Below are 12,228 nucleotides of genomic sequence, written 5' to 3' on the forward strand. Positions count from 1 at the left end.
CCACATCCATCCAAATGCCATGAATCCTATGAAAAGAGAGGTAGTGATGGCTGAGACTTAATGTCAGACAGTGCTCAGGAACGGATGCCGGGAAAATCACTGTGCTCACCACTAGCAGAGTAACCCCTTGGAAAGATCAAGGATTACAGAGCTGGGCACTAGTGCTGTATGTTCTCCAATGTTTTTTACTAATCCAGTAGATACAGGTAGTTACAGCACATAGGAAATGAAAGAGCATCCTCACAGCCGTTTCGCCCCCCCCCCCCCCCCCCCCGCTTCATCAGAGACCTTTGGCCTCTGACGAAGCTGGGGGGACGTGGAAACAGCAGTTAGGCCACCCTGTCATTTCCTATGTGTTGTAACTACCTGTGTCTAATGAATTATCAGAATAGCATTGAATAACATACAACACTTGTGCCTGGCCCTGTACTCCTTGATCTTTCCATCCATCCAAATGCCATTGCTGGTGCAAGGAAGTCCATAAGGGGGGGGGTGAACAAGCCAGGGTGAGAAACCTACTGGAACCCCATAGGAATATAAAGAGCCAGGAAATTATTTACATCAGCAGACACCATACATAAATAAGTATTACTTTTAAATCAACATTCCCTTTAGATTTTGCACATCTCAGTATATACAACCACCTCTGAGCCCAGCAATGATAAACATTGTATGTGCTTACTGTTTATCAGTAATTAACTGCAGCCTACTAAATTGGTACCTATCTATATGTGTGACTGGGAATACAACACATAAGTTATGCTGATCTGACGCCGGGCTATAAATAGAGCTTTGGAGATAAATGGAAGTGGAATCAATTAGGCCTGTGTATTTCTTGCTGCTAGATGTTCTGGCTTTTTCACAGGGAAAGGCATATGGATTAGACATAGAATGATGAAGGAAAACTTTAGGAAACATTTCAGTTTTTTGTCATTAATTTCTGCCTGACAGCTTGCCTAATAGAAATGGAACGTGCAGCGGCTCTCTAGATCAGACAAGTAGCAGATCAGCGTTGACAAGTACCAGCGAAAGCGTTCAGCGAAGCCGCACAGCTCTCTGTCCTCTGGGGATTAGAGATGGCTACTTGGCGAAGGCTGCACAATATGTAATAATATCCCATTCACAAAGTATATTTCTTGTTTAATCTGGTCCAACTGCATGCGTGGAATTCTAACAGCAGAAACTGGGAGATTGTGACTCTTCAAGAGTTTGAAGCAGACGCTGCTAAGCCTAGATACAGCTTCTAACTTTTCCCTTACTTTGAATACTATTGTCACCACTTATACTTTGTCTAAAATGGAAAAAATGAAAATCTATATCATGGAAAAAGTTATCTTTTCTTTTGAAGCTGAAAAGTCTTTCATCTTCTTTGGGCTATGGTCACATGATTATGCCTACAGGAACCCGCCAACTGAGATGCATGCTGGGAGAGAGCTTTGTCATCTGTTAATATTGGTTTTCACTCCCAGCATGCATTAAGGTTGCCAGATTCCTGTAGGTATAATAATGTGAAAACTGACATATAGTAATAAGATAATCCTTGCTGAACCAGAGTTCTAACAAGGTGTGATGGGAACCTGTAGCCAGATTGTTGTGGGAAATACATCTCTCAGTAGTTTGTAGTGACATCTGGAGACAACCTCACTGGCCATTGCTGGGGTTGGATTTTACCATCCATTCACTACAGTTTTGCATTTTGTTGCCTTTTTTCTTGTATCTCCTCCTCTGGAAAGGAGTAATGGAAACACATTTTGCCAAAGAGATCTTTAGTCATGTTGCATGAATTCAATACCTCACGTCTGTACTAGTGTTTAGTTCACTCAAACCAAGGTTTAAATTAGATAGCAGCACATTCAATTTTTCAATTTTCATATTAACAACAGAATCGTTCCCTATTTGTGTAAGGGATTGAGTGGTGACTTCTTTGTACCTGAGTTCATAACCTCACTCATCTGCCTGCACTATGACAAGCCTTGCTTCCTGTCTTCCTTCATTTGATGTTATTGTTATGCTGAATTCGAATGAAGGAGGGAAATGCCTTTGGATGCAGCAAACACTCTATAATGATGGTGCTCAAGCCTGTGGTGGGAGATCTTTTCTCTAGAGCCCAAAGCCATGTGTAAAGCTGCCACAGGTTATTTACTGGAAGCAGTAGAATAGCAGTAATAGTAAAAGGCTGAACAATCAAGCATGATCAATGGAGTAGCTACTGGAATCACTATGGGGATTGGGTCAGGGTTGAGATCTTTATCTGTTAGCATTTGATTGTTTGAATCACATTTCCAACCAGGGATGTGGAGTCGTTACTAAAATCACCCCTCAGTTTATAAAACCATCGACTTCAAATCCTGGTTCCCAAAATTGCTCCAACTCCTCGACTCCAACTCCTTAAGGTGCCCATACACTCGTCAGATTAGCAGCAGATAGATCATCAGATGGATTTCTTATCTATCTGATGTGTTTTTAGAACATTTTTTACTAGGATAGAATTCCAATAGATTTCAGTTTGAAAACTATTGAAATTCGATTTGATGGCATTTTTTTTCCATCGGATTTCCATTAGGACCAATGCAAAATGATATGCAATCTCATGAGATTGACCTAGATTTTCCACCCTGCCAGTTCGATGGAAATCCATCGAAATCAATCGAAATCGGCCGTCGATCGGTCGATTGGCCAACCGATTTGCAATCGATCGATCGATTGGCCAGAAAATCAGCTGAGTGTATGGGCCCCTTTAGTCTAATACATATCAGGGCTGTAGAGTTTTTCCAAAAAACATTTGACTCTGACTCCTCAGTTAGTGAAACCACTGACTCTGACTCCAGGTACCCAAAAATTGCTCCAAATCTTTGCCTCTGATTCCACAGCTCTGTTTCCAACAAAAAAATAATAGTTATTTTTGAATAAGCTGGCAATATGTTAGAACCACTTTTGGATTTGTGTTGCTGTCATGTGCCTCCATTTGTGAGAACTTCCACTGCTTCTTGTTAAGGCAGGAAGTGAGAAAACCTCACCAAACGTGACAGAGACAGGAACAAATGAGACACTTCCTCTAAAATGGGGAAAGTTGGAAATGCTGACTAGTTTTTGTGTCTCATGTCCTTTCCCAGAGACCACCAGTTTTCATACTAAAGCCTCAAAACTCCCTGGGAAGGACGGGAAGTGAGGGAAAATCTCTTCAATGGGGACACAGAGAATACTAACTGACTGGAATTAGGATTTTATCTTTTTCTGAACGACACGACAGACATAGGATTCAACTAGAGCTGGGCTCTGGTTCTATGAAAGTAAAACTGATATCTGCAGTATTTAGCAACTGTGTTTTGTGTAGTGCAGACCTTTGTGTACTTTGGTGACAGAGTAGGTAATTTGGGCAGGATTCATGGCCCCCCAGAAATGGACCTCGCCATAGGTGCCCACCTTAAATCACTGACGTATCGGCTACAGATGATAATTTGGACCAGAGAAAATAGCGTCAGGGAAGTTCCACTACAGTGTAGTGGACGTTTGTAGCAGTGGTGCTAGACATCATAGCTGCAGTGGATCTGAAGTGGCTAATATAGTGGCAGACACAGCAGCAGAGTTTGGACCTCTGTGTAGCCAAACTTTGTAGTGATGGGGATAGTGATGGTTTTAGGGTTAAATGTAGGTAGGGGATATATTTGTGCTAGGTGTAGGTAGGGGAGGGTTAGTGTTAGGCATAGATGGGGAGGCTAGTTTTAGGCATGTGTAGGGAGGTTAGTGTAAGGCATAGATGGGGAAGTCAGTGTTGGGGGGAGTTAGTGTTAGGCTTAGGTGGGGGTGGTGTTAGGCATAGATAGGAAGGTTAGCGTTAAGTGTAGATTTGGGAGGGGGTAGTGTTAGGCATAGATAGGGAGGATAGTGTTAGGTGTAGGTAGGGGGGGATAGTGTAAGGCATAGATAGGGGGAGGTTGGCATAAGTCATAGGTAGGGGGAAAGGGGAGGGTAGTGTTAGGTAAAGATGCTGGGAATGTTAAGATGAGTTGGTAACATAAGTGATATTCTACTGTCGGCAATATCTTATGCCAAATTTTCCTCTCAACGCTTTTAAATGTGAGCCTTCAGTCAAGGTAGCAGCAGGTTCACTATAAACAGGTTTTAGCTGTACATGGTACATCCCTCAGATGTCATGCAAAGCCTCCAGACTCAGTATTATTTGAGTTTGTTTTACTGTGTGTGAAGCCCTGAGCCCAATTGAGCTGTTGGCTGGAGCATTTTAATACTCCCTGAGGAAGCATGAAGGGTACAGGCCGTTTTCTTGACCCATCTCTCAGTAAAGCTGTCTGTTTGGAGGCCTGAATGCACTCTTCTTTGTTTGATCACCCAGGATTGAAACAAGGTTTGATATGTAACCTGGCTTGTTAAATATCCCTTACCTACATTGTCCAGGTATCTGTCATCGACTTAGTCATCCTGCTGCCTCCAGTAATGTGTTTTGTAATGTGTTCTCTGTATAAAAAAGATGTTTAAATATTGCATGCAACAGAGCTGTCTTGTCTGTACGTCGCTGGAAAACAGAGCAGATGACTGAATTGAACTCCGCTTATCTCATTCTGTGTGGGATAGTAGCAATGAAAGGAAACTCGTTATTATTTTATAAGGAAAGGGCTCTCTTTGTGCAGAGCACGTTCTTCTGGGTTAAATATTGCCATCCAAGGTCCTTTTTGACTACAACATCATCGAATACATGCTGGCCTTTTTATAGGAGGAACAATATTTCCTGGGATGACTGAGTGGAATTTATAGAGTACGATTTTAAAAGAAAATATACGAATAATGAGATTGATGTTATTCACCAATGGGTGCTATACACACTTATCTCCTGAATGACTTGTTCAGTGTAACTGCTGCATCCAGTAAGAGTTCTGTGTAGGACTCTTGCCATTTGCTAGTAAATCTGTTTCTGGTGTTATTCAGACAATACTGCAGCCAAATAGATCAGCAGGACTGCCAGGCAACTGGTATTGTTTATAAGGAAATAAATGTTGCAGCCTCCATAATCTTCTTACTTCAGTTGTCCTTTAAGCTTAATACACACCTGCCGATGGATCGGGGAACCCCACAGCGACACCTTCCAACGAACGAGATTCTCTGATCCATCTTCCTGCCCGCGGGAACACGCGATGGCACACGATGGGCGTTCAAACGATGATTGGACCTTGCGTGGGAGTTGTCGAGTGTTGTCGGGGATCTTACAGATCCATCATGACTTGTTATCACCGCGCATCACAAAGCGCTGTTCCACTAATCGCGTGCCTGTACCCTCATCGCAAGACTGTGGACATGATTGCTCATTGCTCAAAAAATCGCCAGCCGCCAGAAGAATCACAGACAACGAGGTGGGTACAGGCCTTTATGCTGAACAACCGTATATATAATAAACTTCATGGCTCACAGTTCTTCCAGGAGTTTGCAGGCAACAGATCAGGAGGGTGCAAAACTCCTGCTTTCACAACTCCAGTGTTTTTTAAATACGTTTAAATCCACCTCTTTATTGAAGCAGATCGGATATGCTGGAAAATATCGTTTGAACTACTGGCCATCATTCTGTGTGTATGTCCTTTCGGTTTATTTTCAATCGATATAAAATCGGAAAAATGATTGGAAATCTGATCGGAGTTTGAAAAAAAATTGTATACATGTGTACACTAGCTTTCTTCTATATCAGATCAATATCATCTCTGATTATTGATTTGATCACTCACTTGAATAAGAGCTGAAATGAAAATTGCACAGTGTGTACCAGGCTTTACACTCACTTCCTGCGCTAGGGGTTAACGGACAGGAAGTAACATGAGATCTCTGCAGTGGGGACAAATGTGGCAGTAAAAACACTTTTTTTAGTAGCATGAAGAATATACTGTTTGGGTTCCCAACACATGTATTCAAATACTTCCTGTCTAAGTGACAGGGGACCTGACTCAATTGCAGGAGTGAGAAAAACCTCACCTCATGCAAATATTGTCTTGCATCACACATACTAAATTCACCATGTGATTCAATCGTCAAAGTAGCACTTGTGATGCTCTTGCAATAATGTATTTGCCTGGTGTGTTAAAACATTTGAATCAAGTGTTAGAACGCAGCTTATAGGTGTGTTGGTGGGTAATTATTACTTCTTTTAAGTATGATTTATTTAGCATCACACAATATTTATTGCCTACTGTAAGTCTAAATTAATGTTCTTATTTGTAATATTATTTAGTATTTAAAACTAAATACAGTAGCCCAACCTCCCTTGCTGGTGGCCACAAGTGCCTGAATTTATGCTATTGTATCTCTTTGTGGAAATGGGTAGGGAATACTGATAAATGCGTACATGGTTAAAAAGGAACTTCAGCCTAAACAAACATACTGTCATTAAGTTACATTAGTTATCTTAATTAAAATAGATAGGTAATATAATCTCTTACCCACCCTGTTTTAAAAGAACAGGCAAATGTTTGATTTCATGAGGGCAGCCATCTTTTTGGTTGAAAGGAGGTGACAGGGAGCATGAGACACAGTTCCAACTGTCCTGTGTGCTGATCACCCCTCCCAGTTGCTAGGCAACGTGAATAACACCGTAGGAAATCCCATCATGCTTTGCACAGCATCAGGGAAAAAAAACCCGGGCAGTTTTCTTTGATGGGTGGAGCTTAGCTAAAAATGATGCTAAAATGATGCTTTGGTAAGAAAAACAAAGTTCTGATGCTGTTAAAGAAACACCAAGCCTTTTCAGTTCTGCTGAGTAGATTTTTAGTCCGGAGGTTCTTTTGGTGACAAGGAGGGCTGCTAATGCAATGTCGGTAAACTACTGATAGTTCAGCAGCAGCTGATTCTGATAGTAGAATATCGGTAATCTTTACAGATATTTTACTACCACCTATCCTAACCCTCTTCTCACGCTCAGACACACACAGACAGACACACACTCTCTACACAGAGAGTTAAATGCATGCATTAAACACCAAGTAAACACCTGACATAACTGGCTAAGCAAATTTGGCCTAACTGGCTATTCATGAGGCAATGCTCATGCAAATATGCATTCGCTTTCGCATGCCGACTTATGCAGGGTCAAAAACCAATGCCGCAAAGCGGTTGCCCTGCGGGAATTAGTTCATGCTACAATAGCACTATCCAGGAGCGCCACGGGGAGGCTTCCCAATGCCCCTCTTCTCACGCTAACCCTCCCTCTACCAATCCATAACACTAATCTACCCACTGTGCCATAATCTCTGCCAATATAATCGCCGCCTTAGGCGCTAAATTCACCCTATGTTGATATCTGCCGATATCTACACCATTGTAATGTTGTGGTGATTGGTGCATACACTTCAGAGTTTTCTGATTATTAGTGATCCGCAGTATCACTAGTAATACAGATATATTTGATTATATGGTGATCTGCGGCATCACCAATAATACAAATATTTATGCGTACTCTGGAAAACACCAGGAACAGATAACTTGTGGAAAACCCACCACACTGACGTTAACTCAGAGGGAAGGTGACCTCTGGAAGGAAGGGCAGTGTGTGCGATTCTGCGACTAGGATAAGAACGCAGAATTGCGTTCCTCAACAGTAATGATATGCTGAGGAGTTACTGAGTTCCCCGCAAGAAGCACTCAGCAAAGTAAACCCTTTAGTGGAAACCCACTAAAGGGGGCGAAGTCAAACGGAAAACGGTTCGGTATCAGAACTGGCAGAGAAGTACCGAATCGTCAGACAGAAATCAAGATCAGAGGTCAAGCCAAGGTCAGCAACGGGAAATCAGATGAGCAGAGGTACAGAATCGAGAAACACAAGGGAAGTCAGAAGCCAAGCCAATAGTCGGTAACGGTACGGGCTGGCGAGGTACAAAATCAGGAGACAAGAGAATAATGAGGTAACAGGCAAAAGGTCATACACAATATACAATGCAATTAGTACTTTAGGCTATCAACAGAATCTGGCTAAGTGTGGATCCCCAGCTCCAGCTGGTTCTAGCACACTTTGGGATCTGACTAGGGTCTGAGTGCTAACACACAAGTATTCGCTGACTGCAGACAACTTGCAACTGACAGAATGCCTGCTTTTATACTGTGCTGGACTCAAACAGCCCGCCCAGCCATTCAACCAATCACAACGTGGCTCAAGGACCTTGCAGCACAGCTCAAGGACCTTGCTGAGGTCAGCTGACCAGCTGGTCAGCTGACTCTCTTTCTAAGAGTATAAAAGGCTCTACTGCACACGCGCGCGGCCCCTACGGGGTCCAGACTGTCATGAGAGGTGTCTCGGCGAGCAGCATGCCATGAGGCCTGTGAAGGTGTTCCAGGAGTGCAGCCTCGACGTGGAGTACGCCGAGAGGTCTGCGACTGAACGGTGGATCGTGCTACCGCTGCGGACGTGGACGTTTCTCCGCGTTCCGCATGCGACCATGCGGGCGGTTGCGCTGCTGATGCGGACGCGAACAAACGTCCGCGTTCAGCCTGCTGCTGCCTCATTACAGTACCCCCCCTTTCAGGCATGACCTCCGGGCGTGCCTCACCCGGTTTCCCAGGATACAACTCATGAAATCTCCTCCTTTTCTCCTCAGCATGAAGATCTCGAAGGGGAACCCATGACCTCTCCTCTGGCCCGTACCCCTTCCAGTGCACCAGATACTGGAGCTTGTTGCGTGAAAAACGGGAATCTAAAATGTCCTGGACTTCATATTCCAATTCCCCATCCACTACCACAGGAGCAGGGGGAGTAGAATCTACCCTTACCGCAGGCTTCAATAAAGAAACATGATAAGTCCTGCCACATCTCATATTAGTTGGTAATTTTACCCTGTAGGTGACCTCATTGATCCTACTCTCTATAGGAAAAGGCCCGATAAAGCGAGGACCTAATTTTGCTGATGGTTGCCTGAGAGGAATGTGTCTAGTAGAGACCCAAACATAATCTCCTGGAATAAAGTTCCACTCAGTGGAACGTTTTCTATCAGCAAATTTCTTTTGAACAGAAAAAGCTTTGTCCAAATTATCTCTGACCTTCCCCCAGATCTCTCTGAAAGTCCCCTGCCATTCCTGGAGAGCTGGAAGAGGTGACTCCTTGACTGGAAGTGACGTAAACTTGGGACACTTCCCATTGACAATCTGAAAGGGAGAATAACCAGAGGATGCGTTTTTCAGGTTATTGTGGGCAAATTCGGCAAATGGAAGGAATCTTGTCCAGAGATGTTGTGCATCTGCTATGTAACATCTAAGAAATTGCTCCATGGACTGATTGATCCTCTCCGTCTGCCCATTAGTCTGGGGATGGTAACCTGAAGAAAATGATAAAGAAATCCCCAGATCCTTACAAAAGGCCCTCCAGAATTTTGACACAAATTGTACCCCCCTATCAGATACAATATCCACCGGAATTCCATGTAACTTAAAGATGTTATTAATAAACAAATCTGCCAATTTTTGGGCAGATGGAAACCCAGACAGAGCAACGAAATGTGCCATTTTACTAAATCTGTCCGTAACAACCCAGATGACAGTGTTACCTTCAGATTCAGGCAGCTCACCCACAAAATCCATGGAAATGTGAGACCATGGAACCTGTGGAGAAGGCAGGGGCTGAAGAGAGCCTGCTGGAGCTTTCCTGGAGGACTTACTCCTGGCACAGACAGAGCAGGACTTAACAAATTCCTCACAATCAGACATGTAAGAAGGCCACCAGACTGCCCTATTCAAGAGTTCCTGGGTTCTGGCAATACCTGGATGTCCCACATTCTTATGTTCATGAAACATCTGGAGCACCCGTTCCCGAAAACGAATAGGGACGTACAGAAGTCCCTCAGGTTTTCCATTGGGAACATTGGACTGGCATGCAATAAGCGATTTCGACAAGTCTTCGGAGATCTCCGTGGCTGCCAGAAAATACCTTTCAGGTAGAATATTGACAGGGGTGGCTGGTAGGGCAGATTCAGATTCAAAACACCTGGATAAGGCGTCAGCCTTAACATTCTTATCCCCAGGCTTATAGGTTATGATAAAATCAAACCGGGAAAAAAAAAGTGCCCATCTCGCCTGCCTGGGTGTTAATCTTTTGGCCTTCTCAATGTATTCAAGGTTCTTATGGTCAGTATAAACAGTAAAGGGAAATTCTGCCCCCTCCAACCAATGACGCCACTCCTCTAGAGCTAACTTAACAGCCAACAATTCCCGGTTCCCCACATCATAATTCCTCTCTGCCGGTGCAAACTTTCTTGAAAAAAATGCACAAGGATGAACCTTATTATCGGGTCCAAAAGCTTGCGAGAGGACTGCCCCAACCCCAACCTCCGATGCATCTACCTCTACTATGAAGGGGCGGGTGACGTCAACATGACGCAATATGGGGGCGGAACAAAAAGATCTTTTTAATGATTGAAAGGCCTCAATGGCTTCTGGTGACCAGTTAGTCGCATCAGCGCCTTTCTTGGTCAACTGGGTCATGGGGGCGACAACTGAAGAGTACCCCTTAATAAACCGCCTATAATAGTTAGCAAAGCCTAAAAATCTCTGCAGGGCTTTGAGGCCTGAAGGTTGCGGCCAATCCAAAGCTGCTGAGACTTTGCTTGGATCCATTGCCAGTCCAGAGGTGGAAATGATATACCCTAAAAATGCCACCTCTTTCACCTCGAAGAGGCATTTCTCCAGTTTAGCATATAACTGGTTCTCCCTGAGCTTCTGTAACACAAATTTTACATGCTGCCTGTGTTCCTGTAAATTTTTTGAAAAAATTAGAATATCATCCAGATAGACCACTGTGAACCTGCCAGACACATCTCTGAAAATATCATTTACAAACTCCTGAAAGACAGCTGGGGCATTGCACAATCCAAAGGGCATAACTAAATACTCATAGTGACCGTCAGGAGTGTTAAATGCGGTCTTCCACTCGTCGCCCTCTCTAATCCGAATAAGATTGTATGCCCCCCTCAAGTCTAATTTTGAAAAAACACAGGCCTCAGTAATCTGAGTAAACAGGTCATCAATGAGTGGAAGAGGGTATCGATTTTTTATGGTGATTTTGTTTAGCTGCCTGTAGTCTATGCAGGGGCGAAGACCACCATCCTTCTTTTTAACAAAAAAGAAACCTGCACCCGCAGGAGACTTGGAGGCGCGGATAAATCCCTTCTCCAAGTTCTCCTTGATGTAATCTTTCATTGCAACCTTTTCAGGGCTGGAGAGGTTGTACAAACGACCCCTAGGAGGCAGTGTACCCGGTCTCAATTCAATGGGGCAGTCATAGGGTCTATGTGGAGGCAACCTGTCAGCAGATCGAGGACAAAATACATCGGAAAAATCAGTGTACTGAGATGGGACCCCCTGGACCTGGACCTCTGAAGCACACACAGAAATAGATTTCAGACAATTCTCCTGACAATAGGGGGACCAGGCAGATAATTGACCCTCTTTCCAGTCTATTTGAGGGGAATGCTTCTTCAACCATGGTAGCCCCAGTATGACGGATGAGGTGGCCATCTTTAGAACATAGAACTGGATGACCTCAGTGTGCAATACTCCAACCTGAAGTGTGAGCGGCGGAGTTTGACAAAGAGGTGTCTTGTTCTGTAAAGGAGAGTCATCGATTGCTGTAACATAGATGTGTCTTTGTATGGGAAGAATGGGAATGTTAAAGTTTAAAGCAAGGTCTCTGTCAATGAAGTTGGCAGCTGACCCAGAGTCAACAAATGCAGAGGTAAGGAAGTCACTGTTCTCCCAATGAAGAGAACAGGGCAGCAAGATTTTATTCTGACATGGAGGTAGAACTGGCTCGCTTAGGGTGGTACCTCCAACCATCCCTAAGCGGACAAGTTTTCCGCCTTCTTACTGCAGTTCTGCACTCGATGACCCCTTTCCCCACAATATAGACACAGACCCTCCTTCCTTCTCCTAGCTTTCTCAGCGACTGAGAGTCGTCCGTGCCCCAACTGCATTGGCTCCTCCTCTGGAACCTCAGGGGAACCAACAGTAGAGGGCGCTCTAACTAGCACAGATGACCTGCCCTTTTTATGATAACGAATGCGTCTATCGATTTTAACCGATAAGGCAATAGCTGCATCTACGTCTTTGGGCTCAGGGTGGCTTATCATGACATCAATAATAGACTCAGAGAGACCGGTCATGTATGTGTCTAGAAGAGTGAACTGATCCCACCTCGCTGAGACCGCCCACCTTCTAAACTCGGCAGCGTACTCCTCAACCATACGATTGCCT

At 44.0% G+C, this 12,228-nt stretch overlaps 1 protein-coding gene across 8 annotated transcripts in view; it reads left to right on the forward strand.

Annotated features, from left to right (window-relative positions):
- AGRN (agrin) overlaps positions 1-12,228 on the forward strand; it is an 803,356-nt gene that overhangs the window by 407,064 nt on the left and 384,064 nt on the right. The window lies entirely within an intron of this gene.

Source organism: Hyperolius riggenbachi, chromosome 6, assembly GCF_040937935.1.
Source record: "Hyperolius riggenbachi isolate aHypRig1 chromosome 6, aHypRig1.pri, whole genome shotgun sequence".
In the NCBI taxonomy this organism is placed as follows: Eukaryota; Metazoa; Chordata; class Amphibia; order Anura; family Hyperoliidae; genus Hyperolius; species Hyperolius riggenbachi.